Genomic DNA, 26,798 nt, shown 5'->3' with positions numbered 1-26,798 from the left:
TGGTGTAACTGCAACTACTTCACCTATAGTGGGTAAACCCCTGTCCATCGGCAACCACCGGCTCAATTTAAGCACTGACTCAGACATAGATGCATGCACAGCATGAAACACGTGTAGTTTTGTAGATATTATAGTTCAGGAGCTCTCATGCAAGGCCAAATGATTGGTTATGTGAAGCACCTGTACATGTGTAACTTCAAGTGAGTAAACATATATTACACTTATCTGTACTGCTAACCTACACCTTCAGGGTCTGGCCCCCAATGCTGCAGAAAGTGTGGCAAACGCACCAATTTAACTTATTTGCTCAGTGTGTGTGTGTGTGTGTGTAGGAAGGTGATAGAATTGCTAGGAAGATGTTTAAAGGAGGGAGATACATTTAAAAAATAAGTATTTTTCTGCCCCTAGAAATGCCTATTACACAAGTAGACTTAGTAAAAGAGTGTATATTCATCATTGAACCAGAATCTCCCATACTAAGCATACAAAGTAAACATAGAGGTATAATACTGCAATATATGGAGGAAGGCTCCGGGGGACCCACGGACAACGTCGGGGCGGCGGGGGGCCTTAAGCCTAATTGCTCCGGACAACATCGGGACGGGCTGCTAGTAGTTGTATATAATAGCACCCATAGTGTACGAAATGGACGATAAGAATCATGCATCATTTCATTTGAGAATAGGCCCCGAAGTGCGCCAACAATATAGAGTTATTCACTATGTGCAACACGGGTGCTTGTGCTGCGCAGTTTTGCACTGCTCCCCCAGACTTTTATAAAAGCATCCAAATTGACATAATACTTTGCGGCTCTTTGTGCCACGTGATCACCCGTGCAAAGGAATAGCACATAACCCATTATATTTGTATTATTTTGGGCGTTGTTAAGTGGTGTTGGGGTATATGTTGTCACCTGCGTACCTTCCAAAGGCCATTCATCATCCTCACATCTGGTGGTTGAACAGCCTTAGTTTGAGATCCCTTGAGGGTGGAGTTCCCAGCAGAGCAGTGCTTAATTTGAACCGGTGGTTTCAGGTGCTTGGCACCTGCACTTGATTATTAGCACCGGGGCTTGTAACAGACTGCCACATGGTGGCGCTGTTCTGCCTAATTTAGAGATGAGCCCAACAACAGTTGTTTATTAATTCAATTTACATAAAAAATGACTATTGACTGTCGCCAAAGCCATTCTTATAGCACAGAGGGCCTAGAATCGGCTGAATTGTCACACTTCTAGAACTGTGATGATTAGTAATTGTGTTGGTACTGCCATTGGCAGAGCTGGCAGGTGCAATGTCTGGTGCAAGCAGCAGTGGCCTCCTGATGAGGGCCTTGGCACTTCTTTTTTTACAAATTAAGCACTTCAGCCTGAGAACCGTCCACTAAGAGGCAAGTAGTTAGCAACTGTGCACGATAAACGTGCATAATACGGGGCTGCCAATATAGCAGGTCAGCTGTCCAATCTGGAACAGTTGGCCCGCCAATATGACTCCCATGGAAGGTGGTGCACTTTTAAGGGCAGGAAAATATTATGTTGTATTGGTACTTATGTAGCATTTTATTTACCCCCTGGGAAGCTTAAGGCCCTTATGGCATGGCACATGCTGGGGAACCCTCAGAGCATATCTGGTAAGGAGAACACATCAATAGCATTTCAAATGTATTTGTAAAGTAGGCCTGGGAGCAATTCTACTTACGCCGGAGTAACCAGAGTAATTTCTATGATTCTGTGTTAGTCTTTGACACGGAAATAGAATATTACACAATTACGCTGGTTCTGGTAATGAAATGTAATGGGGGACAAATAAGCACAGAAACAACACATTTTGCGAGCGGCTGCTCACCTTGTTTATGCCGTTCTGCATTTAGCTCTATGTTCTTAACATAAAATACATATTTGCATCCATTTCGGAATGCTGGTAGTAAATTGAAGGGGGGGGGGGTTACACTGCTATTTATGTTCTGTGGCATTTAGCACAACTTCTTAGCGAAACATGCTACAGCAAATTTCGTGAGTTACGTCCACTCCGAAAGTGCCTGATAAGCCAACCTGTCTCGTGGTGTTGCTGTATAAGTTACATTTATTGTGAACAATTTCATTTTATTAACCACAGGGGGGATGTAAGGCTGAGTGTGTCTACTTTGAGTGGCAGGGATCTTTAGCACAGTACAATTGGTGGAATTTTCACCAAAGGTTCTCATTCCCCTCAAAGTGACTCCTCCTACAGCAAAACAGTCCCTTTGGTGGAGAAATCTTTTCAGCCTTGGCAGAGAACCTTAGATGTAGCAGATTTTCCAGCTGCCACAATAGCAGAAAGAAAGCCCTAGTAAACTCAAAACCAATCACTGATCGACACTATGACCTTACACCCGCCCCCTGTGACAGCTGTCCCACAACAGGAGGAAACAAAGTCCCGTTTGGACAAGCTATATAATAAAGTGGAGCACGATACAAGTAATTTACTTTAATTACATTAAAAAGATCTAACATACTTATAAAATAAGAAACTCGACAAACGCATACATACTAAGTATTACGGTAAAAGCGAATCTAATTTCAATTCAAATCCTAGCGGGTTAGGCAGCACACAAGCTCGCAAACATCCCCTTATATGGAATGTCGCTGTGAGCCTGGAAAAATGCTGAACTCAGCATCTTTTCCCTTACTCCATTGAGCACTAATTACATGCCTGGTTAATTCAGTAATGGACGCAAATCCAGCGCGCTGCAACCCCTCCCCTCTCCCACTGCTTCAGGAGATTAATGAGGTTCAGCCAAGATTGTTACAAACCTGTCTTGTTCTATATCTCACGAGATTACGGAGAAATGTGTCAAATCATGTGTTTTTGCTTTCAAGCGGCACGGTAACCAGAGTAGCATGTTCCATACCTGTTGAAAGACTTGAGAGGCCGACAACAATTATTGGAGGCAACACTTTAAGATCTTGTAACAACATTTACATTCATAAGGCTGATTTTTTTCTTTTGCATTTTTGCAAGTTTTGCAAACTCACTAAGTAATCTACCAGTCTAAATTTAACAACTGTCATCTTTTTTTAATTGAACTAAAGATGTAACAATGTTGCACTGTCCTAGGGCAAAGATTTGTGGCACTAGACTAATTTGTGTGAATTTAAAAGGCTGAAATACATTTTTACACAACATATTCAAAGCAGGTCTATAAAAAAATCCTCATTTTGTACATATCCTCATTGTATGGAGCAGTTCAAATGTAAACATGTTACATTTCCTTAAACTTTAAATACTAAGTTAGATGTTCATATGGATGGACAATGAAACATTGAAGACGAAGGGTCTCCTTTAGAATTTAGTATGTATCAAAAATGGCGGAAGCCACACCTGACAATATAAGAGCCGATTACGATGTCTCCGACAGCAGGTCGGAGGCTTTCCGACTGACATCGTCGGTTTAAATTCCGACCGCCTAATTACACTCTAGGCGGTTGGAATTGAAACCGGCCGGTCATTCCAGCTTGCTTCGGAGGGGCTCAAGGAGTCCGTTTGCCAGTTAGTGACCGGCTCGTAATGCCAATAGGACGGCGTTTCTGCCGTCGGGATTACGATGTTGGCTTCTGACAGCCTTTCCGTGTCGGCCTTTCAGACACATAAAGGCTGTTGGAAAGTGACTTTGGTTGCCTCCGCCACCTACGGTTGTGGGCCTGGGGGGGAGGGGATGGGCACTTACAGTCCCTATATTTACACAAACTCCCATTTATCTATGGGAGCTCCCATTGAGAAATGGGAGTGTGTGGTCGCATCCTAATCATGCGGTCGGGACTGCTGACCAGAGGTCGGTCGGTCTCAATTCCACAACGGCGCCTCCGACCAACATCGTAATGAGGCCCTTAGTGATTTCTCCACCCCATTGAGAGATGGACAAACCTCAAGGTTCTCCATTGGAGGAGCATAAGCAGGCACTTCTGGCAGCAACCCTTGACTTGGTGACTGGTCTGCCACTGGGCTGCTCAGTGACAATGCCGGTTTCCCCACTTTACATAGGGCAGATTGACTTTAAGGAGATGCTTCTTTTTCGCATAATTACCCCCATTGTTTTGACTGGTGCTTGCCTTTTGACTCTGTGCAAAGGGACTCTGTTTCTTAGGACCCAGTGCATGTGCTGTGCCTCCTAAAACATGTCAACATTGGCCATACTTCTGATTGGCACATTTAACTTATCTATAAGTCCCTAGTATATTGTACAAAGTGCATCCTGAGCCTATAAGTTATACAACGGCCCCCACAACGCTAAGGATGCCTGGCCTCCACCTTGGGAGTGCCCAGGAGTGGACACCTCACAGGGAAAGCCAGGATGGGTTCCACAGCGGTATTCGTACAAGCGCCTTGAGACCCTTGCGGGTGAGTAGTGCGCCATACAAGTATCAATTTACAATTTACATTTACATAATTTAGGTGTCAATAGTAAACTGCAGCACATGTCATTAACAGGCTGGCTGTTCAGGTTCAAACTGCAAATCTGACTTGTCAAAATATCCACTTTAACTGGACTAAACCCTCCTTTTAAATAATAATGAGTCACCGCTAAGTTGGTCCTAACTGCCCGTAAGGTAAGATGCATGGCATTCAAGTGTAGGACATACATACATTTAAAGTAAAAATGTCCTCACAGTGATAAGGCCTGAAAAGCTATTTTTACTGTTCCATGGTGGCTCTTCCATAGGAAAGAATTGGGGGTTAATGTTAAAATTAAATAATGTATAGCTACTTCTTGGATTTTGAAAATCTAATCTACAAATCTAAATTATTGGTAAAATCAGGTTTGTAACACATATTTCACAAAAGGTCTTTTTAAAAAGTTTACTTTAACCTGCCTAAAGCCTCTGGTAACCCATTTGCTTGAGCTTGCAACTGTAATCCACATGCCAAATGGCTCCTTGATTAGGTGTGAAGTGGCTCCTAGAGCTGTGTCAAAAGGCATGTGTGTGTGGAAAGGTGTCCTGTTCCTCTAACAAGATGGCCATCTGGGCAGTGCCCAGGAATTTAGGAGCTGATTATGAGTCTGGAGGTCTTTGACGGCGAAACTTGTGGTGGCAAAGTAGTGGTGGCCCTAGGGCCGCTGCATTCCGAGGTGGCCATTTGGACCACCACCCCTGCGCTGGCTGTGCCAGGGAACCGCCATTCCCTGGTGGTGGTGAAGTAGACATGGCTGTACAATATGCAAGGTGGGACTGCCGCGGTCTGCCGAGTATATTATGAGTTTCCCCACCGCCAACCTTTTCATGGCAGTGAGCCTGCCATGAAAAAGCTGGCAGTGGGGAAACAAAGGGGGCCCTACAGGGTCCCCATATCCCCACCATCATAGGGATGCATTCAGGGGAGCACAACATGTGCCCCCCTGTTTGCAGGAACCCCAGGTTCCAGCCTGGCATGAGCTCTTCCCTAAGGTCCTGGGGCCCTCAGATAAGTATCATAGTGTACTCCTTCTATCGAACCTTAAAGTCTGGTCTTCAATAGTTTTTCAATGATTATTTTTCCTGAAGAACCTGCAGACTACTGAGACAAACCTGTCAAGACGATCCACCACGGGTGCATTACAGATGGGCCTGATATCACCCACAGCTTCCGCCACAGTTTTCGCCTCAGCAGAAAATCTGGTTAAATGGACCTGGCACTGGCTATCATCCAATGAAGTTAATCCTTCTCCGGCTGGGCGAGCTTTTTCCCCCTGAAGGAATACACTTTTCAAGAAAGAGACTATGTTTTAACTCCAAAGGTAGGAAGCTTCACCAGACCCAACCCTGAGCAGCATCTAATCTATATCAACGGCTTCCTAGGAACACACTTCCGTCTTGGAACTTTTACAACCTTCGTAGAAGGCTTCACCAACAATGCGTCCTTTGTAATTCCGACGTCAATGAACCTATCTGCTGCCTAGCTCCTCTCAGGACTCTACTTTCTTTGGAAGTCACTAGATAACTCTTTGACCAGGACCAACCTGGTCCATAAAATGGACTTGCACTTCATGGCAATTGGCCTTAAAACTCTTTGTCCTGGTTCAGCGCGACCGTATGCCCGCAGCTGGTGTATTGCACTTTTTGGAGTAATTTTAAACATTCATATCTCCGATTCCCTTTTTCAATTTGTCTTGCTTTGGTTACATTTTGTTCCTCAAAATATTCTCTACTTTTATAAATTGGAGTAAGAGGTTTAATGTGTTGTGGTTTTGACTTTTTAACAGCTTTGGTACTTCTACATTCTTTACACACTTTCTTAAGTAAAGCCTATCTGGTTTGTGTCATAACTACCAGGTGTTGAGCTCAGGTTTAAATTATTGAAACCTTTACTGGACCTAACAAGAATAGTACTATCATTACCTGTGGTGGACTACCATTCACCCCACCTAATAAATACGGCTCTTTTATGGTATTTATTTGTTTTGACATTTCCATCTGTATTTATCCATATTTTTTGTTGCTCATTTTTATTTACCCATATTTATTTTGTGCTCAGTGTAAAGAATGAAGCTGCAATGTATATTTTTCCACATTTATTTAACTGCAAAATGTTCATTTATGTTTGAATGTCGAATGGGTTTTAGCCATTGACAGTACAATACAGTCATTTGAAACAATTTGCATTGTAGAACAGCTTAAACAGCTGTACTGGTGCAGTTATTTAGCTTCTTTAGGAAATTGCTAAAACATTTTTAACTCATTTACTTGTCAATCTCCACATCTATAGGTGTAGCACTTGTGGCAGACAGTAGTGAGAAATTCCTTATTTATCAATATTTAAAAATAAATACAGACAGTAAAATATATGGTTTCCATCTCTATAGAAAACCAGTAAAAAAAGACAACTGGGAGCTTTAATAATAATCAACTTTCTCACAATGACTATCACTGGATTTCCCTTCCCTTGACTGCGACATGAGGCAAGACAGCCCAGGGTAGAGAATGAACAATGGCCTTTACGCATCGGAAAAAAGCTTCCTGTGCTTTAGTGCCATTTTATTTTTAACAAACTCCTGCTTTGGAGACAAATTGGAGATGCACTGCAGACATAGAGGTCCCGATCAGGAAGTGCTGCTTTCTACATATGGTGTGCAGTCCTCTGCCACTAGCATGGAGGTCATAGCCTCCATTGACCTGGTGGATTGGGCCACCACCCCTCGAAGAGTAAATGAGGCTCCTAACAAAATAAGAACAGCATTACAAATCACTGGCAACACAAATTGGTATGGATTTGGTATGGTTACAATACTTTCACATTCTTCACTAGCAAAGAACCCAGATACAGGATGGCCAACAGCAATCGATGTTTCAAGAACAAATAATTGGACTAAAGCAGGTGGGGAAGCAACCTTTATCACACGGTCATTACCACGCATTACCATTACCACACAGGCATTGCCACGCAAAGCCTTTACCATGCATTGTCTTTACTATGCAACTTTTTACCATGCATATGCCTTTACCATGCATGCCTTTACAATGAAATTGTAAGTATTTATCAGGTAAGTGAAACCCGTTAAAAAAAAAATATATTCAATGAAAAAAACAAAAGTTACAAAACCCGTTTTAGTTAGAGTGAGATTTCACTCATACAAAACCATTGAAACTTAGCAGTTATAGTTACTTGAGTTAACTATAACTTGCGTCACCGAAATGCACTGCTTATGACATCACATATTGCATCACTCATGACATGGTCAGTGAAATATATATATGTTTGTAATGCACTGTCGTGAAAAAAGTAAAATAAAAGACTCAAATCTTTGATTGTGGCGCAGCTCAATTCCTGCCGTGGTGTGGCTGTACCCGGCCACGCGTTGCTGTGGCTCAGTCTGGTTAAATGGAAGAGAAAGAAAAGAGTAAGCGCACGTCTCTAATATGTTTAATTTCACAATGCTTGTGGGTATACAATATGTTTTTGTCCATCCTAATATATGTAGACTATTGTCTATATGCCTCCCTTGTATTTGTTGCGTGGCAACCAAATCGATAGGGTCTGTTCGGTCTTTCAATTAAAAACACACGCGTATTGGACACGCGCGTATTCGAATCCAACGTTGTGTATATATAAACACGCGCTAATGTTGCAAAGTGAACCAACTCCTCCCCCCATCCCCACCCACTTCCCAGTCTGCCATCCTGACACCAACTGTCCATCCTAATATATGTAGACTATTGTCTCTATGCGTCCTTTCTTAATGTTGCCAAGTGAACCAACTCCTCCCCGTCCCTCCACCCACTTCCCAGTCTGACGCGCTAATGCTACAAAGTGAACCAACTCCTCCCCCCTCCCTTCACCCACTTCCCGGTCTGCCATCCTGACACCAACTGTCCATTCTAATCTATTTAGACTATTGTCTCTATGTGTTCTTTCTTAATGTTGCAAAGTGAACCAACTCCTCCCCCCTCCCTCCACCCACTTACCGGTCTGCCATCCTGACACCAACTGTCCATCCTAATATATGTGAACTATTGTCTATACGCGTCCCTTGTATTTGTTGCACCGCAACCAAATCGATAGGGCCTGTTCGGTTGCATTGTGAACCAACTCCTCCCCCCTCCCTCCACCCACTTCCCGGTTCGCCATCCTGACACCAACTGTCCATCCTAATATATGTAGACTATTGTCTATATGCGTCTCTTGTATTTGTTGCGCAGCAACCAAATTGATAGGGTCTGTTCGGCCTTTCACTTAAAAACATGCGCGTATTGGACACGCACGTATTCGAAACCAAGGTGGTGTATATATATAAACAAGCACTAATGTTGCAAAGTGAACGAATTTCTCCCTCCTCCCTCCTCCCACTTCCCGGTCTGCCATCCTGACACCAACTGTCCATCCTAATATATGTAGACTATTGTCTCTATGCGTCCTTTCTTAATGTTGCCAAGTGAACCAACTCCTCCACCCACTTCCCGGGATGCCATCCTAATATATGTAGACTATTATCTCTATGCATCTATTTTAGTTGTTGCGCAGCAACCCAATCCATAGGGTCTGTTTGTCCTTTAGATTGAAAACACACGTGTATTTGACACGCGTATTGACACGCGCGTATTCTAATCCAACGTTGTGTATATATAAACACACGCTTATTCGAATTCAACGTTGTGTAAAAATTTCAAATCAATCGGTGAAGAACTTTCATTGATTTAAGATTTTTTATCAAACGCACATTGACATTTTTATGTGTCTGTTTGTGCTTTCGATTAAAAACATGCAAGTATTCGACACGCGAGTATTCAAATCCAACGTTGTGTTTATAAAAAAACACTTGCGTATTCGAATGCAATGTTGTGTCAAAATTTCAAAGCAATCGGTGAAGAACTTTCAGAGATTTGAGATTTTGAACAAACGAACAGTTACATTTTTATTTATATAGATATATATATATATATTGTTGTACAAAGGACGTAGCACTCCAGGGTAGAGTTTTTGAGAGATTTAATCAGACCTCTCAACTAACGCGTTTTAGCTTACATCAGCCTTGATCATGGTCAGTTCATCCTTTCTTTGTTACACTTTAAATACCCATTTGTCCTTAATGTGGCATTACGGTATATGTAGTGTTATTCCAATGAAGAAACTTTATTTATCATATTTTCCAATAAAGATTTTTCCGTAAGATTTGCGCATTTGTTTCATGAATAAGTGTCACGCAGCAATGTTGTATTTTGGAGTGACAGAGGCTGGAGATGTGCATTCAATTACACTGGGGATGGGGGGTTGAGGCGTGCCTGGTCCTTCCTGGATGACTCAGAGCTGAGCTGAATAGACCGTGGCTGAATTTAGAGTAGTGGGAGGAGATCTCTTTCTACCTGAATAGGGCCTGTCTCCCTTGCTCAATGCAGTCTCCACCCCCTGTGGTCATACTACACCAGTGAGGACAGAGACCCTTGCACAAAGAGAACAAAGACATTTTGGGGTATAAGTACTAGACCTAAAACCCCAGAACTTTCGATCATTTCTGGAATCCAAGAAGTACGCTTGCCAAGGAGAAGAGCTGGAGGAACTGAAGGAGAAGTACTGCCCCTTTGCTGTGTGCTGTCTGTGCGTGCTTGGCCTGCAGTAGCTGATTCTGCCAAGGAAAGGATAAGGACTTTGCTGTGTCCCCTCCTTGTGAATACTGTCGCAACTACAGGTACTTTGAAAGAAATCATGCATCCATAATAAATCACAGAAACAACTGGTCCGATTCATGGCTTTCTGTATACTATAGACATATTGCATGTGGTATATAAAGTGCTTTGAAGAAGTTCTTGTTCTTGTTTGCAATGTTTTAGTTTCCCTGCTCTCTTCTACAAACTTATCTAGTAAAGCCAGGGACCCTCTTGTCTTCTCTTGATGATGTCCCACAAAGAGCACTTCGAGGAAAGTGGAGATGCAGAAGGCCCTAGGGGGCCTAGGGGCCTGGTGGGAGGCCAGAGAAGCCGAGGAGACAGATTATACAGATGTGGATAAGGGTGCACCAGATGATGCGTTCAGATCTTAGGATTTGCCACTTGGGAGCTCAGCCTCGAGGGCTAGCAGCAATCATTCTTCCATGAATTGGGCTCCAGAGGAAATGAAGGAAAGGCGAAGTGCCTGAGATCATGTATTGGAGGTCATAAATCTAAAGGCATAGGAGAGCAAGAATGCATGAGCATTAGAGTAAAAGATATTGCTTTTGGCACATGAATTGAGCATGAGAGAACTGGACCTCACGGCCAAACAGGTGGAGTCCAGTACAAATGGTGGCAGCGCACAGGCAGTGCAAGGGGGTAAAGTTTACATTCCCAAGGCCCTAGTGCAGAATTTCCAGAAGGGGGAGGATATTTATGTATGGTTTGCATCTTATGAGGCAGCACTGTGTATGAATGAGGTCTCTGGGAAGAATGGGGGGCGGGCCTGTGGAGACACTTTGAGGCCAATGGGAGGAACACTCTGACAGCTTTGGAGGAGGCGGGTGCTCTGATCTAGCCCAATGTGAAGGAGGCTTTATGCCTCAGGAATGGGCTCACACCAGATCAGTACAGGGAAAAGTGTAGGTCCTTCAAGAAACTTGAATTTAATACTTGGGCTGAGTATGTGAACATTTATTGCAGAGCACTGGATGGTTGTATAAATAGCAGCAAGGTAAATTATTTCCAGGGGTTTTACAACTTGATTGGTTGGGAGTCCTTGAGTACTCTGTGTATTCCAGAGCTGCACCAGCATCTGGTGGATAGTAAGCTGACTGACCCCAGGAAGCTTGCTCAGGAGGCGGAACGCTGGACGAGTACCAGGATCTACAAGGGGTATGTGGGAAACCCAGCCACAAATGGGCAGGGTCCCCAGCAGAAGAGTGGGGGAGACATGGGTAACCAACATGAGTTCTCTAAAGGGCCCCAAAATAGTTCCCAGGGTAAAGATTCCCAGCCCCCAGTTCTAAGATGCCATGGCCCCCTAAGGGTAGGCCAGACAACTGGGGTGCCCGTAAGTGTTATTCATGTAGTCAGGAAGGCCACCTGGCGAACGATCCCAAGTGCACCAAGGCACCACCAGCACCCACTGGTGCACAGTCACCGGAGTTATTTAGTGTAGTGCTGGGGGAGGGGTTGGTTTCTAGTGAGGGTGGGGAGCCAACTGTGATAACCCAGGGGTCATTAGGAGACAGAGAAACAAACTTCATTTCTAGGTCTATGAAGTCCCTATGGGAGGAGTGTGGTGTAATATACAAATTCCTCACACCTTACCATCCCCAAGGGAATGGGTTGGTTGAGAAATTCAACCCAACCCTAAAGCCATGATAAAGGGTTTAGCAGAACCCATGAGACATAAGTGGGATGGCTTTCTACCATGCCTGTTCTTTGCCTACAGGGAGGTACCGCATAAATCCATAGGGTTCAGTCCCTTTGAATTGCTGTATGGGCACCCTGTCAGAGGACCTCTGAGTCTGGTGAAGGAGGGCTGGGAGAAAACTCCTGGTACGTTCAACCCCCCAAAATGTGCTCAGGTACATGCTGGCCTTCAGAAACCAGACTCAACGCTTCAGGAAACCCGCTCAGGCGAACCTGGAAGCCAGGAGTAGATGAAACGATGTTATGACCACAGTACCACTCTGGTTGAGTTTCAGCCTGGGAAAAATGTGTTGGTGATGGCACCAGTGGAGCCTTGTGCGCTCCAAGACAAGTTGATCATTGATCGGCTGGGAGCTGCCTTTTACCTTAGTACATTTGACCTAACATCTGGTTACTGGCAGATTGCCTTGACCTATGGGGCATGACAGAGGTCTCTGTTTTCAATTTCAAAGGGGCACTACCAGTTCCATGTCATACTCTTTGGGTTGAAGAACACTCCTGCCACATTCCAGAGACTGGTCATCCAGGTACTGTCCGGGTTGGAGCAATTCAGCACTGCTTACCTAGATGACATTGCTGTGTTCATCTCCAGCTAGGAGTAACACTTGTGACACCTCTGTGAAGTGTTGAAGGCTCTGCAGAAGGCAGGCCTAACTATCCAGGCCAGTAAGTGCCAGATCGGGCAGGGATCTTTGGTGTACTTAGGAGTTTTCTCCCAGACCTCTTTCACCAAACTGTGAGGTCCTCCTACAGGATGTCCATTCAGTAATTCAAATGGACTGAACCCTAGGGATTTCTGCTGTACCTCTCTGTAAGCAAACAGAAGGCATTTCAAAAGGATGTCCCACTTTAACCTCATGGGGCCTCCTAGACCCTTGATCGTGCCTTTCAGGGTTCAGTTGAATCTCTCAATCAACCTGTTTTCTGAGGGATGGCAAGGAATGGTGAGTTTGTAACTCAACACTCCTCCCTTAGGGACGTCATATACCTGATATGAAGTTGGTACTCTTGTCAGATACCACCTCTCTGGGGAAACCCATAGAAAGGAAAAGTTCCCCATCAATGCACGGCCCACCACAGGGGCTGTGAGTCCTGAGGGCGATAGCCTCCAGTTACGAGGTGGCATGGTCCACTAAGACCAGGATGTACCTGTTGCCTAAGGCTGTCTTGGGGTCCAGGAGCCCTACTATATCAATTCCCATCCACTCAAAAGGGGTGCTCACCACAGGAAAAGCTTGTAGAGCAGCCTTAGCTTTCCTCTCACTCTTACCACTTGCCTGGCAAGTCTGGCAAGACCTACAGTGTGTATCTGAGTGTCTTCACATTTGTGGCCAGTGGAAGTGGGTGACAAGCCTGGAAAAGGTTTTGTCACATCCCAAATGTCCTGCCAAAGGCACATCATGAGCCAGACCCAGTAGGAAGGGTCTGAAGCGCTGAGCTACCACCAGCATACAGGCTGACTCAAGCTCTGCAATCTTAGGCTTACTGTACAGGAGACCATTCTGCCAGTAGATCCAGAGTGATTCAGGCTGATCACCCGCAACCTGGTCTGCTGCCTGCTTGTGCAGACCAAATAGAGTAGGGCTTTCCATCTCCTCCATGCAGAATTCCTCACTGGTGGGACCCCTTCTTGCTGCCAATTGGTCAGCTCAGGTAGGCCTCCTAGTTCGCCCATTTGCTCTCCTGTAGGCTCCAGGGTATCCTCCAAGGTTTGCCTCCTCCTGGACCAATGGGAACTACTGGGGCTGATTTCCCACACCCCCTGCCCTTCTTCTTTCTGGCAGGCATCTGGCCCACTCTTTCAGGCTCCAGGTCCTCTTAATTGCCCTTACTGGCTGCCATTGACTAAGTCATCACACACGCCAACTCAGGCAGACCCTACATCTCCAGATGAGCCCGGCGTACTATCTTCTTTCAAGGGTAACTCTCCAGGTCATTGCCAAGTAGACATTCAACAGGCATGGAAGGACTCACAACTACTCCCAAGGTACCTGAGACCTCCCCCCCACTCAAGGGGAACCTATGCCACCTTACACAGAATATCTGAGTTGCCTGCTGCAACTACTGGGTGAAGCACATTGGGGACTGTCTGCTCTATAGACACCAATAGATATCTGCCAGATATCACACTGGCTCCTGTGTCTCTTAGAGCCTCCACCCTCTATCCATTGATGGTCACCCGCTGCCCATATTTCTTAGTGTTCTCAGGCGTGAGGGTTCTCTGGGCCATCTCCATGTCTCCTACTGAAACAAGGGTCATCTCAGATGGCTCTTGCCCTCCTGGGACCAACTCCTCCCCCAGTATAACACTAACCAACCTAGGTGACTATGCACAAGTGGGTACAAGTGAGACTTTGGGGCACTTGGGACCCCTCTCATGTGACCATTCTGATCACATGCAAAACACTTACGGGGTCCCCTATCTCCAGGTCTTCCCCTAGGGGCATGGCTTCTCTACACTAGGGGGAGTCCTTGCCATGGGAACTAGTTTGGGGCACTTTAAATAACTCCTTCTCTTCTGGTTACCCTTGCCCCCCCCCCACTTTTCTGCTGGGTACCCTGGCCACCCTTGGCTGGGTTTCCTCCTTATTCCTTGTGGACCCTGGTACTCGTCAAGTGGTCCGTCTCCTGAGCAAGCTTCCTGGGGTCAGTCAGCCTATCATCCATCAGATGCTGGAGCAGCTCTGGAACACAAAGTCTATACAAGTGCTCTCATGCAATTAAATCATACAACCCCTGATAGTCAGTTTCCTTGCTGCCCTTTACCCAACCATCCAGGGCCCTGCCAAAGAGTTTCACATATTCAACCCAAGTATTAGACTCCATTTTCTTAAAAGATCTGAACTTTTCCCTATAGTGTTCAGGGATGATCCCATACCTGAGACATAAGACCACCTTTATGTTGGCATAAGTAAGGGTACCCGCCTCCTCCAGAGGTGTCAGGATGTTCCTCAAAGTGTCTCCACAAGCCCACTCCTCAATACTTGGGGAGTTGATGTGGCCTAATGGCTAGGGCGGTCCATCTCAACTCTGGGGAACTGGGTTCGAGTCTCGGCAGTGACGCTCAACAGCCTGTGATTCTGGGCAAATCACTTAATCACCCAAAGCCTAAAAAAATGAATGTGTCCGTCTGTAACGCAACTGGTGCATGTAAAGCGCTATGATACCTGATACCTTTGAGTGAAGTTGCACTATATAAAAGTCCAGAAAAATAAATGCTTCTCTGGGACCTCATTCATGCAAAGTGCTGCCTCATAACTTGCAAACCAAGCATAAATATCCTCCCCCTTCTGAAAAATCTGTACCAGATCCTTAGGAATGTGTACCTCTCCCACAGGCTGCACTGGCTGTACTCTGACACAATTTGAGCTGGACTCTGCCTGTTTGGTCTTAATCTCCAGCTCCTTTAACCGCATGCGTGCGGCGGCTATTTTTGCGCTACGCTGCTTTTTTTTCAAAAAGCCGCGTTACATGACGAGCTGAGCTCGTTATCAGCGTGCGAGCGGCACAACTCATGACGAGCTCAGCTCGTCATGAGCGCCGAAGGGGTTAAACTTAACTTATGAGCCAACAACAGTTTTCTCTTTTCCAAAGCAAGGGACTTCTTCTCTTTCTCGTGCTGTTGGAGCTCCAGTTCAAACCTTTTGGTTTCCATTTGATACTTGGATTTCTCAAGCTCTCTCCAACGCTCTCTCTCCTGTTGTCTGTCCTCAAGCTCCCCTGGGGACAGATTCCTGGATAACACACTGTTGCCATTCCTAGAAGATGCTCCAAAAGGCAAATCCTGAGCATTGAAACCCCCTTGCTGGGTCTACAATTCCATATCCGCATTCTCATCCGCAGCCTCCCCAGCCTCTTCTGTTGCCCACAAGGCCCTCAGAGTCTTCTGCAGCTCCTCCTACCTGGCTGAGTGGTGCAGGTCCAATAAAAGCTTTTGGTTTACAGGCTCTGGGCACACACAAGTGCACTTTACTAGGGACTAGGGATAATCAATCATAATCACCATTTTCACACGGAGCAATTGCATTTTGTAACTGATGAGCACTAGCAAAGTGACCAAAGCATCTATGACAGCAAATACAAAATCTAGTACCCAGTCAAAAATGCAGGAGTTTGCAAGTGACCCCCAAAAATCAGATATGCTACGCTGAGTTCTGCAAGCGGTGGAGTGCGTTTGGTGACGCCGTTCATGTTGATTTTCAGCGCCGGGTGTTTGTCCCTCATTGTAAAATCAGCCTGTTCGGCACCATACACAGCGCAAGGGGGCACTGCTTTTTTTCTACTCGAGTGGCCCCTTTCTCAACACGAGTGGAAGGATTCTCAGCACGACCGCCCGCATTGAGAAATCCGACCATCTGCCTTGAGAAATCTCACTGAGAGGTGAATTTTCCTCGTGTGCCAACTTGACGTTGCGTTCCACCAGAACAACCATTACTTTTTGATGCTGCCCCAGATTTACAATGTTGAGGCAGTGCCAAGCGTTATAATGGTGCAACAAGGAGAAATTAATCATTTCTCTTTGTTTTTTTGCTCTCTCCATGTGTGCTGCATTCTGCAGCACATATAGAAGGTGTAAATTGCCATTATTTATTTATTTAGTTCTTTTTATTTAACATTTCAATTACGTAACATACAGACCACATTAATTTCTTACATACTTAAATGGTATATCAATTCACATATTTTATGCAGACACTTTCACCTGTGATTCAAACCGGGTCATATTCTTGTCTTAGCTGACCCTTTCCCTTGCCACCCACAGATAGTTCTGTCGTTGGGGAGATACAGATCTCTCCTCTGTAGGTATTTAATTTTCATCCTTTTTTGGGGTAACCTCTACTCTTGAAAACATCTTTCTCTGCGACCTTACACTTATCCATGTCATTTGCCCATCCCTTCACTGTATGGCGATACCGTGTTTGATTAATGTACATCCTAGTTGACCTATTTCTGTTCTATGGCCGTGAGGTCTGTGGCGTCCCATATGTTGAGCAGGCCTAGCTTGGGTGTCAAGTGAATCTCATTTTCGATCGCATTTTGCATCTACAGTGTAGCGTTTTCCCAAAATGATGTAATAGTTGGGCAGCCCAATATCACATGGTGGAATGTTCCCTCCCCCATACATTGTCTAAGACACTGTGCATCCTCCCTCCATCCCATTTTGGTCAGTATGGCCACATATAGATACGTCCTATGCAATACCTTAAGTTGAAAGAACCGGAATCTTAGTGGGATGGCTGCTTCTCGGGGGGACATCAGTGCAGATTGCTACTCATCCTCTTCCAGGGTTCCAATCTCACCCTGCCACCTCTCTCGGAGTTGTAGGAGTGGGTCTGGTAAGTTATTACATCGTTTTTGATATGTCATCGAAATTGCTTTCTGTGCCATGGGTTCTAACAGTAGCCTCTGTTCAAGTGGAGATGCTTCCACCACCTCCCCCTCTTTGGGATAGCTGTAATGAGAATGTGACTGATTTGCATGCATTGGAACACTTCCTGATTGGTCAGGCTAAACTCTTTTTGTAGTTCTGAGAATAGTATTATGTTTCCTTTTTCCATAGGTCGCCTACTGTGGAGATGCCTATGGTGTATGAATACCTATGGAAGGGATCAGTGCACAGCTGTAAAATTAGCAAGTGGTTTTGTAAGCTTGGGTGCTCCTCGGGTGGCGGCCAACGTCCCTGGGCGCCTAATTAAATCTGAATGTTGTGTCTTCAATGGGACATTAAAGACATCCCCTTAGGCACACCTCATTCTCCTCTATATTAGAAGATTCCACACCTTTCTTTGCGTTTGATATCATTTTTATTTCATCATTAATTTGTGATTCTTTGTGAATATTTTCATTAAATTGTATTGTATCATATTTCTTATTCAACTCAGCGACAAAAATTTCCTTTCAATCCAATGCATTTTGGGCGTATTTACATCGCCCTTCATCAGGGAATCATTACTGTAAAAAAAATATATATAATAAGCACCATGAGTCAATGTCCAATAACAACCAGTTTTTTCTAGTACATTGCGTTAATCCGTGACTTTGTAATATCACCTATATCACCTTATTTCCCCGTGTGGCCATTATCCTAGTTACATGTTTACACTTACATGTCGCTGTCTATCTGTTTCGTAGTCAGTTGCTGAAACCAAAAATGAAATCACTAGAGTCAATGGCGTTCTTATCCCTATTTGTTAGTTTTAGCAAGATCGTCTATTCAAAAAACCTCGTGCCATTCTCCTACTGCTAACTCACCTCGTCAGAATTCTCCTAGCGTTCTTCATTCCTCTACGCTCACCTCCATTCTGGCAGGTTCTTACACCTGTCAATATCCTGTTACTCTATAGGTTAGATCTCCGGTCATGTGACCGCGGGATTCGCCCGGTCGTTAAAACTTCAAAATAGCCTATCTGACTCTTAGTCGTTCTCTATGCCAGTTGGGTTAAAGTAAACCAAAAAACAACTGTTTCTAAAGTGTAATACTAAAAATCCTATTCAATCTTAGTCGGCTAAAAAAATTCCAGTTAATGGGAAAAAATTGAAGTCCACAGGCGGATAGAACCCTCATCTGTTCTAATCTAGTGTGATATTAGTGGGTAGAGCTATTATGTGTCTCGTATAGTGAAGTTGCAATTAGGTGTACTCATGATTAAATTGTGAAATAAACAAGAACAAAATAAATGTATACATTTAGTGCTCGCAGGATGCTCTTTCGGGTCAAGGAAAAACAACAATCGTTGCTTACAGTCCCTTATAAATAACATGATAGTTCATTCCGTTCATTAAGCCCATCCGGGCTCTGTGTTCCCAGCTTATGAATCCAAAAGTTCTCGCGTTGCAGCATAAATTTGGTGTTGTCTCTTCCTTCTTTCTTTTCCACTGTCTCCAATACAATATATTTCAATTGTGAAATGTTGTGCGGCGCTTCCATGAAATGTGTCGCTACTGTAGATTTTGTATTTTTCATCCGAATGTTAGATTTATGCTCCGTGAGCCTAGTTTTTATGCTTCTTTCCGTTTTACCAACGTACAGTTTGCCACACGGGCATTTCAGTGCATATATAACGTTTTTTGTGTTGCAGGTAGCATTTACTCTCAGTTTGACCTCTTTACCTTTCATTGGATGATTTATTGCATTTCCTTTGATGATACTATTGCAGTTTCCACAGCTTAGACTTGGTTTCGTACCCTTATATTCTTTAATCTGTGGTTGTTGATGCTTCAAAATTTCTCCCAGGTTTTTTGCTCTGGTGTGAGCAAAAATTGGAATTTGATCAAAACTTTTTTGAAAGTCTGGTTCCAGTTTCAACATTTTCCAATGTTTGATTATTATTCTTTTGAAATTATGACTTTGTGTCGAGTACTTGGACACCGCTACAATTCGTGCTTCATCATGTTTTTTGACTGGTTTCAAAAGATCCTTCCTGTTTGTGGCCTCCACTCTCTTTTTTACGTTGTCTATAATTTCTTTGGGGTACCCTCTATTTTTTAACCTTGTTGCCATGTCCTCCAATGTGACTTCTACTTTCGCGTTGTCAGATATAATTCTTTTGACCCTAGTCATTTGTGAATAGGGTAGATGTGTTTTTAGACTTTGCTGGTGGAAGCTGGTGAAGTGCAATAGGTTGTTTTTGTCCGTTTCTTTTCTGTACATGCTCGTTTCGAATCCTTCATTTGTTCTGGTTATTCTTACATCTAAGAAGGTTACTGAGGTTTCAGAAATGTCCCAAGTCAGTTGTATACGACTGTCTACATTATTGAATTCATTTAATGCCTTTTCCAACAGTTCTTTTGAGGATTTCCAAATTAGAAAGATATCATCTATATATCGTACGATGAATTTTGTATTGTCTTGCCAAATTTGTTTTGAGAACAGGTTTGTTTCTTCGTAGGTCTGCATAAAGATATTGGCGTATACCGGCGCCGACGAATTTCTAATGGCTGTTCCTGTAAGTTGTTGGTACCAATGGTCTTCATATTTAAAATAACTTTGATAAAGAGTGAATGTCATGAGTTCCATTAGAAATACCTTTAGTCCTTCTCTTAGTTCTGTGTTCAATAAAGCTTTTTCAATTGCTTCCATTCCTAAGTTGTGTGGTATCGATGTGTAAAGGGACCGCACGTCCGCTGTACACAAAATCACTGCTTCGTCTGGATTTATGGTGACTTTATCCAATTTCAACAAGAAGTCCGTTGTATCTTTAATGTATGTTCTGATGTTTTTCACTGTGGGTTGAAGGTGTTTATCTATTAATTGCCCAATGGGTTCATGTAAACTGCCTATGGTTGAAACTATTGGTCGCAATGGAGGGTCCATCAAGTTCTTATGAATCTTCGGTATCATGTAGAATACCGGACTCTTTGGGTTGCTTTTAGTTAGAAAGTTCTTGGTTTTAGTGTTAATAGTCCCCATTTCATGTGCTGTGTTGATGATGCTTTCCAATCTTCTAGAGAACTCTACCGTGGGGTTACCTTCAAGTTGTAAATATGTATTTCCATCTGAGATGTGTTCTTGTACCTTCATTTCATACATAGAGCTATTCATGATTACGAGGGCCCCTCCCTTATCAGCTTTAGTGAACCTTAATTCAGTTTTATTGGCAAGTTTTCTCAAACAATCCAGATCTTTTTGTGTCACGTTTCTTTTAGACCGCTTGTCATACTTCAGTTTTGCTAGATCTTGCTTTACAATTTTTTCAAACAAATCCAAAGTTTTGTGGCTTGCTGGTGCCTGAAAGGTACTTGATGGTCGTAATCCACATAGTCCGTCGTCCGGTTCTTTATCTTGTTGAGGGAGAACATTATCAAAAAAGTGTTGAAGTCTTAGTTTCCGCATGAGTTTGAAAAAACTTACTTCTAGCTCTAACGCGTTTGTGTTGGTGGTTGGCACAAACGATGTACCTCTTTGTAGCAGATTTAGTTCATATTCACTCAGTCGATAGTCACTGATGTTGATCACCAATTGATTCATGTCTATGTCTTCTTCTTCTCCTTGTCTTTCTTTGGTACCGTTGTACTCCTTGTGTTCGGATGTTCCTTCTCCTTGTCTTTGTCTTTTGCTCTTTCCTCTCTGGGGTCGCCTTTTTGGGCTTGGCCCTGATCTAAAAAAGGATGGGTTGCTGTAGGAATACTGGTCGTTGGTAACTCAGTTTGGGTGTGTTCTTGAATCCTTGTATCTATATGTGCTCTTTGTTCTGTCTGTGCTTGTTCATGTTGTCTCGAACTTGGTTGAGATCTTTGAGTCCTCTGAGTGGTGTCACTTCCTGATGACGATGTATCTGTGTTAGTTGAATAGGGGCGATTCCTCCTTTTTTGAGCGTAGATGTCAGCCCATGTATATACTTCCCCCAATTTATAGTCGAGGGTATCCCTTTTAAATTTTCTGATTTTCCTTTCATTGATCTCTTTCGTGTGTTTTTCCATTTGTTCTTTAATCTCTCTTAATGTTGATGACAATTCTTCCTCTGTCAACATTTGAGATAATTCATTTGATACCTCGGCAATCTCTTTCGTGAGGTCTTCTAATATTCCTGACAGTTCCTCTATGATTAAAAGGATAAGGTCTAGAGAGCACTTGTTTAGTATTGCAAACCATCTATCTTGAAATTGTTTGGAGTTCTTACAAAGTGAAGGTTTCAAGGAAATTCTTAAGCCTCTTGGTATTCTCTGGGCTCGGTGGTATTTAATAAGAGTGCTTGCATGCAGTTTTTGGTTAATTTGTCTCTTTGTTAAGTAAATAAGTTGTCTAACATTTTGTTCCTTGTTCCGGGCGGAGGATTCCTGCGATAATTCTTCCCTTATTAAGGCGTAAATACGATCTGCTTCCGTTTCTTTGAAGGCGAAAGTTTCAGCCCTTGCTTCAGTGCTTTTAGTTATATCCTCGTAACTACTCATAATTGTTTTTGCGTGCTACTGTGTCCCAGGGACTAACTTGTATGAATACCTATGGAAGGGATCAGTGCACAGCTGTAAAATTAGCAAGCGGTTTTGTAAGCTTGGGTGCTCCTCGGGTGGCGACCAACGTCCCTGGGCGCCTAATTAAATCTGAATGTTGTGTCTTCAATGGGACATTAAAGACATCCCCTTAGGCACACCTCATTCTCCTCTATATTAGAAGATTCCACACCTTTCTTTGCGTTTGATATCATTTTTATTTCATCATTAATTTGTGATTCTTTGTGAATATTTTCATTAAATTGTATTGTATCATATTTCTTATTCAACTCAGCGACAAAAATTTCCTTTCAATCCAATGCATTTCGGGCGTATTTACATCGCCCTTCATCAGGGAATCATTACTGTAAAAAAAAATATATAATAAGCACCATGAGTCAATGTCCAATAACAACCAGTTTTTTCTAGTACATTGCGTTAATCCGTGACTTTGTAATATCACCTATATCACCTTATTTCCCCGTGTGGCCATTATCCTAGTTACATGTTTACACTTACATGTCGCTGTCTATCTGTTTCATAGTCAGTTGCTGAAACCAAAAATGAAATCACTAGAGTCAATGGCGTTCTTATCCCTATTTGTTAGTTTTAGCAAGATCGTCTATTCAAAAAACCTCGTGCCATTCTCCTACTGCTAACTCACCTCGTCAGAATTCTCCTAGCGTTCTTCATTCCTCTACGCTCACCTCCATTCTGGCAGGTTCTTACACCTGTCAATATCCTGTTACTCTATAGGTTAGATCTCCGGTCATGTGACCGCGGGATTCGCCCGGTCGTTAAAACTTCAAAATAGCCTATCTGACTCTTAGTCGTTCTCTATGCCAGTTGCAGGAGCTTGAGGACAGACAACCTATTGCACTTCACCAGCTTCCACCAGCAAAGTCTAAAAACACATCTACCCTATTCACAAATGACTAGGGTCAAAAGAATTATATCTGACAACGCGAAAGTAGAAGTCACATTGGAGGACATGGCAACAAGGTTCAAAAATAGAGGGTACCCCAAAGAAATTATAGACAACGCAAAAAAGAGAGTGGAGGCCACAAACAGGAAGGATCTTTTGAAACCAGTCAAAAAACATGATGAAGCACAAATTGTAGCGGTGTCCAAATACTCGACACAAAGTCATAATTTCAAAAGAATAATAATCAAACATTGGAAAATGTTGAAACTGGAACCAGACTTTCAAAAAAGTTTTGATCAAATTCCAATTTTTGCTCACACCAGAGCACAAAACCTGGGAGAAATTTTGAAGCATCAACAACCACAGATTAAAGAATATAAGGGTACGAAACCATGTCTAAGCTGTGGAAACTGCAATAGTATCATCAAAGGAAATGCAATAAATCATCCAATGAAATGTAAAGAGGTCAAACTGAGAGTAAATGCTACCTGCAACACAAAAAACGTTATATACGCACTGAAATGCCCGTGTGGCAAACTGTACGTTGGTAAAACGGAAAGAAGCATAAAAACTAGGCTCACGGAGCATAAATCTAACATTCGGATGAAAAATACAAAATCTACAGTAGCGACACATTTCATGGAAGCGCCGCACAACATTTCACAATTGAAATATATTGTATTGGAGACAGTGGAAAAGAAAGAAGGAAGAGACAACACCAAATTTATGCTGCAACGCGAGAACTTTTGGATTCATAAGCTGGGAACACAGAGCCCGGATGGGCTTAATGAACGGAATGAACTATCATGTTATTTATAAGGGACTGTAAGCAACGATTGTTGTTTTTCCTTGACCCGAAAGAGCATCCTGCGAGCACTAAATGTATACATTTATTTTGTTCTTGTTTATTTCACAATTTAATCATGAGTACACCTAATTGCAACTTCACTATACGAGACAAATATCACACTAGATTAGAACAGATGAGAGTTCTATCCGCCTGTGGACTTCAATTTTTTCCCATTAACTGGAATTTTTTTAGCCGACTAAGATTGAATAGGATTTTTAGTATTACACTTTAGAAACAGTTGTTTTTTGGTTTACTTTAACCCAACTGGCATAGAGAACGACTAAGAGTCAGATAGGCTATTTTGAAGTTTTAACGACCGGGCGAATCCCGCGGTCACATGACCGGAGATCTAACCTATAGAGTAACAGGATATTGACAGGTGTAAGAACCTGCCAGAATGGAGGTGAGCGTAGAGGAATGAAGAACGCTAGGAGAATTCTGACGAGGTGAGTTAGCAGTAGGAGAATGGCACGAGGTTTTTTGAATAGACGATCTTGCTAAAACTAACAAATAGGGATAAGAACGCCATTGACTCTAGTGATTTCATTTTTGGTTTCAGCAACTGACTACGAAACAGATAGACAGCGACATGTAAGTGTAAACATGTAACTAGGATAATGGCCACACGGGGAAATAAGGTGATATAGGTGATATTACAAAGTCACGGATTAACGCAATGTACTAGAAAAAACTGGTTGTTATTGGACATTGACTCATGGTGCTTATTATATATTTTTTTTTACAGTAATGATTCCCTGATGAAGGGCGATGTAAATACGCCCGAAATGCATTGGATTGAAAGGAAATTTTTGTCGCTGAGTTGAATAAGAAATATGATACAATACAATTTAATGAAAATATTCACAAAGAATCACAAATTAATGATGAAATAAAAATGATATCAAACGCAAAGAAAGGTGTGGAATCTTCTAATATAGAGGAGAATGAGGTGTGCCTAAGGGGATGTCTTTAATGTCCCATTGAAGACACAACATTCAGATGCCTATGGTGTCCCATTTGTCAAACCCTTGCTGTGTGCCCAGTTTGCTAAGTTGTTAAGCTGTCCATAATGGCATAGCTTGTGTAATTTTTCATTGCCATCCTAGTGTTTTGTTCATTCGGTGTAGTAGGTCAATTGTGAGGGCGGCAGGGCTGGTGTATTTTCTTTTTGGGGGTTTCATGTATAGGGCCCCATAGTAACCCTCTTTTCCCATCAGTAGCCTATCCATCAGGTTTAGTTTTTGTGTGGAAGACCCAACAGTTGATGATTACTAGTTGAAATACCCAGTAATATAGCCGTATATTAGGCAGTGCTACCCCGCCATCGTACCAGCTTCTCGTTAACTTGTGTGTAGCAATGCGTGGGGTTTTGCCATCCCATAGCAATGTTATGACTTCGCTATCTATGCTTCTGAAGTTGGTTTTGGGGACCTTAAACAGGCTTTTTTGCAGGACATATAGGAAACGCTGCAATGCCAGCATTTTAAACATGGCTGTGCACCCTAGTAAAGATAGTACCATACATCTTTTTGCAATCGGTTTCAGGGGCTCATGAGATTTTTATTGTAGAAGAGCGCTGGTTCGGGGATAATGTACATCCCTAGGTACCGGAAGCCATCTACTGCGACTGACGCCGCACAGACGGATGGTAGTTTCGAGTTTGGTCCGTGAAGTGTATATAATATGGATTTGGAACAGCTAATTGTAAAGCCTGAGTATTTGCAGAAGTGTGTGAATATGTGGAGCATTCTATTGATTGATCTCACTGGTGATGCTAGGTATAGTAAGATGTCTTCAGTGTACAGGGATATTCTGTCCTCATAGGCTTCTGCCCACTTTAGCCCCCTTTTTAGTCGGTTTCCTCTCACTCAGGTTGAGAGGGTTTCTAGCATCAGGGAGAATATCAGCAGTGATGGGGGGCACCCTTGCTGCGTTCCTCTCCTTAATGGGAATGTCCATGAGGTGTGGTTATTTATTCTCACTCGCCCCGGAGGTCTATGTAATGGAGCTTGACCTATTTTAGGAATTTAGAGCCGAAGTCCATGCGCTCCAAGACCGCAAAGAGATATGGCCACTCGATCGTATCAAATGCCATCTTTGCGTCTAACAAAAGTATCACCGCATCTTCTGCGATCGTGTCCTTTCTAAAGAGTACATTATGATGCAGGCGAATATTCAAGGCGTGTTGCAGCCGGGCATAAAACCGGACTGGTCTACATGCACAATTTTGTGATGATGGGGATAAGGTGAGACACTAGTATCTTCGCTAGGATTTTGGACTCCACATTTATTAATGAAATTGGTCGATAGGAGCCACAGCTCTCTGCTGGTTTATCTTTTTTATGAATTAAAACTATGGAAGCTAGTCTTTGATCATCTGGTAGGGCCACCTTCTTGTTGCTTTCCAGGAACATATCCTGTGGATATAGTGCTACCCCGGATGCCGTGAATTTGAGGAATTCAATTGGGAGGCCGTTAGGTCCCAGATTGTATACTGCTGATTGCTAAGCAGATTGCCTCTTCTATGGGATCTCCCTCAAGCAAGTCCCAGTCATCAGTGGACAGATTCGATAGAGGAATGTCAACCAATAGTTCTCGGGAGTCCTCTGCAGAGGTTTTACCGGCTGGTGTGTACAGCCGTTCAAAGTGATCAGCAAAGGCTTCTAATATCTCTTGTGGGTCTTTGATTATTGTGGCGTCATAAATTTTTAACATGAGTACCCTGCGCTGTGCTTGTTTCCACTATTCTAGCCAGGCCAGAAGTTTGCCCGCTTTATCCCCTGTTTCATATAATTTGTGCTGGACTGCTTTATATTTGGCACTGGCTGCCTCCATCACTAGAGCTTTATATTCAATTTTCTTGCTGCTTAGGTTGTGTTTATTGGACTCATTTGGGGCCTGCACATATTCGTCCTCTCCCTTTGTGATTTCCTGTTCTAGCTGTTCTTTTCTTCCCTTAATGTTTGTGTTGAGTCAACCGAATCTGCGTTTTCTTTGAAGTAGAGATTTGAGTAATGTACCAGCTTTTCCCTTATATTTGGGATTTTGAGAAGCCAAGGATTGAGTGTTAGCTTTGTCCTTTGGCGGTTTTTTTTCAAAAGTGAGAGTAGCCAAGACCGGAGAGTGATCTGATATAGCGCGAGCTAGGCTTCTGGTTTCTCTATAGCTGCCGCTTTCTGTTGTGTGTGTCAGTATATAGTCTATGTGGGACAGGCTGTCATGTGCTCCAGAGTGAGGGCTGCTTTATGAAGCTCCAGGGGGGCATAGACTGATATTAGGTT

The sequence above is a fragment of the Lissotriton helveticus genome, chromosome 2_1 (assembly GCF_964261635.1).
Source record: "Lissotriton helveticus chromosome 2_1, aLisHel1.1, whole genome shotgun sequence".
In the NCBI taxonomy this organism is placed as follows: Eukaryota; Metazoa; Chordata; class Amphibia; order Caudata; family Salamandridae; genus Lissotriton; species Lissotriton helveticus.
Note: the sequence above shows the minus strand (reverse complement) of the source record.